Below are 7,165 nucleotides of genomic sequence, written 5' to 3'. Positions count from 1 at the left end.
TGTGTTCTTGTCGAATCAGAAATGGCTGCAAAATAAGTCATTCGGCCCGTCGTGCCTGTGATGGCTCTCTGGAAGAACAACTCAACCAATACCACACACCCGCCTTTCCCTTACAACAATTTATATTTGTATGGCCTCTCCGCGTTTTTCCAAACAAAATAAAGGACCAAAACCCGCCCTATATTAAACTAGAATCTCCTCTTGTTCTCTGAAAGGGAATTCCTAAAGTTCCCCAAAGTGGGAATGTGACTTAAACTGTGGCCGCGCTGGGATTCAGATCCACCCCTCGAGGGACTGGAAGGAACCCAAGTCCAAATCTTCACGTTACTGGGTCGGGAAAACTTTGTTAATTAAGGGAAACTGTGCATGGATTCTGCAGAAACTCCTTCTTCAAAAGTGAATTAGACAGTTACTTGCAATAGAGAAAAATTAGGCTTATGGAGAGAGAGAGATATATTGAGACGAATTGGTTCCTCTTTAAAAAAGAAGCTGGCACAGAAGAGATGATCTAATGACCATCCAACCTGCTGTGCCATTTGATGATGACATTGTTGATCAGTCTGTCTCCAGCATTCCTAATGAGAACAGCCGAATTCCATTTCTTCAAAACAAAGACCCAAAAATGCTGTTGCGGAACTGCATTGTAGTCAGATGTACTGGACTCCTTAACAATGGAGTTTCTGTAGCGTAGTGGTTATCACGTTCGCCTTACACGCGAAAGGTCCCCGGTTCGAAACTGGGCAGAAACATTACTACAACTTACACGTTTAAGTAACAGGAAAAGCTGCGTTGCTCCTTGTTGTTGAATATTAGCTGAATGCAGTGTCTCACAGCCCTATTGCACTTGCTCTTCGCCTTATCTGTTGGAACTCGCCGGGTAACAGGAGAGTTGGCGATTTCTGTCTTTTTTTGTTGTTTAATAATCCAATGACAATCCGGGACTGTGAGACAATGAATGCTGCTCCAGCTAACAGCAATCGCTGTTGTCATTGGCTGAAGAAGTCGGTTGTGTTCTAGAGAAACGTCTCATTTTGTCAGAGAAAAGTGTCTCTGTTGAAAGAGGTTTGAAATGAAAATAAAAGGCACAGATAGCATGGATAAGCTGGGCTGTAAAATTGCAAACCTGGGGGTCTAGTGGTTAGGGTACGGCGCTTATAAATGTCATGAGAATGATTAATATAAATATGCATTACTTCTTGATTGAAAAATGAAAACGCATATCAGTTCCACCTGAATCAGTGGAGTGAGAGCTGGAGTTTTGCATCAGCGCCGGAAATGACCCCCGTGCAACAGGTCGTGAACAATTACAGAGGTGAAGATAAGGAATGAGAGAAGGGCATGGCAGGCTGCAAATCACTGACTATAGAGACGGTGGTTCACGGCAAAATATAGCGGTAATAGGGGAGATTTCACTGTTTACACCGACACAAACCTCTCCCAGGTCTGTTTCCGAATCTTGTGCCAAATGACAAAAAAATTCTCACTGAATTTACTCAGTCCCATGACGTCAGAGGAGCTGAACACAAGGGAAGAAGGTGGATTTTGCTGGAATGGGTTGAAGATGATAGAATGACTGTGAAGGCAGCAGCAGTGGGGATGGAAATGAAACAATTATAGAAAGTTACTTTGAAAGGGTAGTTGTGATTGGTTGATCAAGAGTGATATTTTTGCCAGTTTGAACAGCAGGAAGATAAATCTGTCCCATTCCCACCCACATTTTGCACCATCATCCCTTTCGTCAGTTTCTGTCTCATGCCTTGTAACCTATCACAGTCCTTCCGTTTTGTCCTTTCACTCCCCTTCGCCTCTGGACTTGTTTTCCATCTGTTACATCTGTGACTTTTCCAACTCTGATGAAAGATCATCCAGCTGGAAGATTAACTCTCTTTCTCACTCCACAGACGCTGCCAAACCTGGTTTCATTTAATCAGGGATTTCTGTTCATTGTGACAGTACACACAGTGGTAAGGAAAAGGATTTCCTTGACCGGGAATTGCCAGTGAAAGCACCAAATCCTCAGCACTGAACAGTCACAACTTCCAGTGAAGCAGAGGGCAATTTTAATGCAGAAACAACCAAATCGATTTTTCACAAAGTGGGAAGGAGAAAGACTCAGTTTGAGCGGTGCTACTGCTGGAGCAATGGAGAGCTGGGGATCACCTATGGAAGCTGCAAAGTTTTCAGGAATAATGGCGCCTAGCGTGGGGCTCAAATAGATGGCCCCGGAGTTTAGAGTTTCATGCTCTATCGATTGAGCTAACCGGACTAGCATTTAAAGCCGTTCATATTCCAAAATATATCAGTAGAAATCCTGATTTCAAGTTGGTGTTTCAGCTTGTTCTGAGTTTAACTCATGTGAATAAAGCTTGTGATGATAAAAATGTTTTCATCCCCTCAGGGAACCGAAGTACATTGACACAAACAGTTGATCACAGATAGACATTTACACTGAGAGTGACAGAGACCAAAGGAGAGGCAAACACCAAGAAAGCAAGGGCGACACCAACTTGGCCAATTATTGTTCCTTTCCAGACTCCAAATTGAGTAAATGTTTGCAGATGAATGGAAATGAAGAAACGCGGAAGGGAAACAGATAAAGCACACGGGAGTGTTGGAAGGTTTTTATTCAATTTAACCAATAACTAACCCTGGAGGCATCTAAAGGAAGATGTGCAGTCAGCCAGACTCAAACCTGCTTCAGGATACCCCAATGGATTTCAAGCCCATTACTTTAAACACTTGGCCCCAACTACAGGCCTTATGGTGATTTTAATGTTGTTCATATAACATCCCAGAACGGTTCTAGCAGCGACAGAGAGTATTCGGCTCCACACCTTCCCGGTCACCCTGCAATTTACACTGACTCTCCTTGTTCTTCCTACCAAAATGAAGATCTTAAAAGGACACCGACTTCGAGCCGATTCTGAGATGATGTGACTGAAAGGGCAACACACACAGGAGACTGGAGTCTAAACCAAACTCCCTGAGACCGTTCGGCCATGCTATCTCCACTCAATGCACACTAACCATTGCCTTGAGTGGTGTTTGCACTGAATTCCAACATAACCAAGATAGTCCATTTTACCTCCTGAGCCCCTCATAGTATCAGCTCCAAAGTTACCCCACAGATAGAGGCCATTCAGCCCGTGTCATAGCAACATAGGGCTCAGGAACAGAAGCAGGAATAGGCCATTCAGCCCTTTGAGTCTGTTCTGCTGTTCAATAAGGTCATGGCTGATCTTGTTGTGGGCTCAACTCTAATTTCCTGTCAGCCCGCCATAACCCTTGACTCCCTTGTCTATCAAAAATCTATCTAAGTCTGCCTTGAATAAATTCAATGACTCAGCCTCCAATGCTTTCTGGGAAAAATAATTCCACAGACTAACAACCCCCCGAGAGAGAAAAAAAAATCTTCTCATCTCCGTCTGAAAAGGGAGACCTCTTACTCTTCTGGAAACCAACTCGCCTGGTCCCACTCCCTCGCCTTTTCCCCGGAGACCTGGATTTTCTGTCCAATCCTCTTTTGAAATCCATGATTAGATCTGCCTCCCCTACACTCTCAGGTAGTGCATTCCAGATCCTAACCACTCGCTGTGTAACAGAGAAACTCCTTTAGAATTATTGGCCTCAGGACAATCAGAATATTTGGTAACAGACAAAACACTGAAAGTTTCAAAGGGAGAAGGCAATTGTTGTAGGAGAGCTGGTTCCCGGTGACATGGATGTGTCTGCAGTGGGTGGGATCAGGCAGTTTCCATGTATCCACGATGAATGTCCCGAATTTAATTTTGGGAGAATGAAACTGATAGGGAACAATTGTCATTCTGGTAGCAGCAATCTGAAGCTTTAACTCACTGACCCCCTGCTTTAGGGTATCTCGAAGAGTCAACTTTCATCAGTCTTTGTTGTACAATTTATCAGTGCATTCAGCTGAGAACTGAAAAAAATCGGTGGTTTGAGGACACCCAGGGGCGAATCCCTCGTCGTTTTCTCCCCATCAACATTCATTACCACACAAGTCTGGCTGGCTCTGTGGATCTGAAACTACAGGAAAATATCGCCCAACGTTGCAAGCTCGACTTTTGCCCTCTGAGTTCCGACAACAACCTTCATTTCTGAACTTTCATTTCAAAGAATATTCTGAATATTCATTTTAAAGAAAATAAACGATCATGTACCTCCATCTAGCCCAGTAGAAATCTATGAAGTTATTGGATCAAACAAACGCATCAATTTTTCTCTCTTCCTCAGCTCCACAGCGAGTGAGACAGGGAAATGCACCAATTATCCAGCCCAACACTCTCCAATCAGCCGCTGCCAGAAGAAACATCCTTTAAAACTATTATTATTTTGCTGAATTTTATTTTGAGAAAGAGTGAAGACTCTGGGAGGTGGTGGCTTAGTGGTATTGTCACTGGGCTAGTAATCCAGAGACACAGGGTAATCCTTTGGGGGCCAGGGTTGGAATCCCACCTAGAATTGAAAGTCTAATGGTGACCATGGAACGACTGTCATAAGAACCCATCTGCTTCACTAATGTCATTTAGGGAAGCAAGAATGACACCAGCCTGGTTCTGTTTTTGTTCTATTTCCCAGTGCAGGTTTCGTGAATGTTTTCCTGAATGAACGGAAATTCGAAAATTCTCGAGTGTTTGAATGGATTAGATTCAATTTAACTGATAATTAACTCTGCAGACAGAGAGTTAAAACCAGGGAAAATGGGAAGCGGAAAACCCCAAGGGATTTGAACTCCAAAGCCTTAACCACTCGGCCACGACAACTGACCCTCTGCACAGTTTAATGTTGTTGGTATGAAATCATAAATGTCTACAGCAGAAAAGGAGCACATTCGGCCCATCGTGTCCGTGTCGGATATCTGGAAGAGCCATTTAACTAATTACATAATCCCACCTTTTCACCCACAGCAATATATATCAATTCTGTCCCTCCACGTCCTTCCTGTTAAAATGAATGACCGCACACATACCCCAAAATAAAATTTGTGCTGGCACTTGTTCGACCTGCTGTTCAAACTGCTCATGTACAACTTTCAATTTCCAAAGCCCACAAACCTCATCACTGTGGCTCCTGTGAAGCTGACAAGGGAACACACGGCAGAAATTCATCACTGAAAGTAAGTTAAACACATCAAATTCTAAACACTTCCATGCTGCAGCTGTTTCTGCTTCTGTCCCTGCCTCGCCTCCAGCTCCCTCTGCCCGTCAAGCTCCCATGTCAATTGGTTGCTTGATGCAGGAAAAATTAGTTAGCAAATCCAATTTTTCCCTGGAAAGCAGGGACAGGAAATGTAAGACACGAGGCTTTGAGTTGGGATGGGTTTACAGGAGCTCATTTTCCTAATTGTCTGAGATACTGATTACAGTGCACAGTATCAATTATCCACAGCCACACTCTCCTTCCAGTCTTGTGCAGCTTGTTAAGCTTTGAAATTGTTAATATTTTCACACTGGATTTCAATGTGTTCAGTCGATGTACTGCAAGAAGGTACACAACAGGCTCATGATAAAAGTGCCTGTTTTGAAAAGGATGCTCCATCTCCATATCATTATGTTTATCCAGAAGCCCTGTTAAAGCTGCAAGAAATATTTACTGGAGTGATGCCAGAACTGAAAAGTTATAACTTTCAAGAACGATTGAACAGGTACAACAGGTGTTCTCTGGAAAACAGTGTGAGGGATGACTTGATCGAAGCTGTGAATGTTAGAAAAGTGTTTGGAAGATGTTTCCACTTGCAGACAGACAAGAATCAATATAACTTAGTCATCAATAAATCCAATGTCCATTTCAGAAGCAACGTCTTTGACCAGAGAGAAAGGCTGAAAATGATAGAAATACTTGGCATATCTGGAAATTTCTTTGGATTGAGATTCAGAGTTATGTTTTCAGGTCTGTGCACTGACTCAGTACAGTTCTGCTGAAAAGTCACAGGCCTGAAAGGAAAAATATGTCTCTCTCCACTGACGCTACCAGGCCTGTTTCGAATTCCAAAATGTTCTATTTCTATTTCAGATTTACAGCATCGCTTTTCTCTTTTCCTTGGATGAGAATGTAGAACTCATTTCAAGAAGGATTTGAGATCCAAGTCTGAGCTGCACACTCCTGGGTAAAGTCACACAGTGAAAACATCATTCACCAGCTGAATGTGGAAATGATTCACTCGATCATCTGATGAGTTGACACAGCAGCAGTCAGATCTGATGGAGAAAATTCAAGTAGTTCATGTGTACAAAGTTTGGTCACCAGTCACCAGAGGCTTTAAAAGTTCAAAGATTAAATCCGCAATAGGCACATTCTTACTGGCAAGACAGAGTTTAAATGTTCAGTGTGTGGAAAGAAAAATAACTTCTTCACCTCACCTGCTAAGAATCCAGTGAATTGACATCTAACTGTAGGGGTTTGTTCTGCTGTTAATTACACCAAAGACAGAAGTACGGTACAGGCGTGTGCACCTTGTTGCCTCAATTGATTTAATAATTTTATACCTTGACACTAAATCTTTAGTCATCATCGGATCATCAAAAATAATTTTAGATGCAACAGCATCGGCTTCTAATGGCGGACCTGTCACCCAGCATTCACAGCGGCAGAGAATGTGCCCTATCCAGAGCCCCAGAGATATGAGCATGCGCATTGCAGTGTGTAGTTGGCACCTGCGCATTGCTATTTCCTGTCTGAGCACGCGCAGTGCTATCCTGTGACCAGAGCGGCAGTGGGTGAGAAAATGGCGACTGCAGCAGAATAACAAAGATGTGGGTGGGTGAGCAGGAGGAATGGAGCTAGTGGAGTGGGCAGGGAGGCTTCATAAACACTTGGTGCAGGCCCCAGACGCTTAATAGGAAACTACCGGTCCCGTGTTTGTAGCAAACAGACCGGAAATAGCTGAATATCCCTCTGATCGGCCCGGAGGAGCGGCTGTGCAGCAAGGCGCATGCGCGGTGATCCTGGTCCAGGTAGCAGGAGGAGAGAATATTATGCATTTCTATCCTGGATTGACAGGGATGGATTTTGCAAACTCCGTTTACAGTGGGTTAGAAGGGGAAGATTTACACACAGTAAGCTCAAACCAATGTTTGTCTCTTCGCAATTTCTATCCTGGGCTGACAGTGCTGGATTTTTTTAATACTCTTTTTACAGGATGTAAAAT

The 7,165-nt window shown here is 43.4% G+C and overlaps 1 non-coding gene across 1 annotated transcript; it reads left to right on the top strand.

The window, feature by feature from the left end:
- Positions 1-676: 676 nt before the first annotated feature.
- Positions 677-749, top strand: trnav-uac (transfer RNA valine (anticodon UAC)). The gene has a single exon. It is a non-coding gene; the product is annotated as a tRNA-Val (tRNA).
- Positions 750-7,165: the final 6,416 nt, after the last annotated feature.

This window comes from Cetorhinus maximus, chromosome 23, assembly GCF_964194155.1.
Source record: "Cetorhinus maximus chromosome 23, sCetMax3.hap1.1, whole genome shotgun sequence".
In the NCBI taxonomy this organism is placed as follows: Eukaryota; Metazoa; Chordata; class Chondrichthyes; order Lamniformes; family Cetorhinidae; genus Cetorhinus; species Cetorhinus maximus.
Note: the sequence above shows the minus strand (reverse complement) of the source record. Positions and strands in the feature narration are given on the sequence as shown.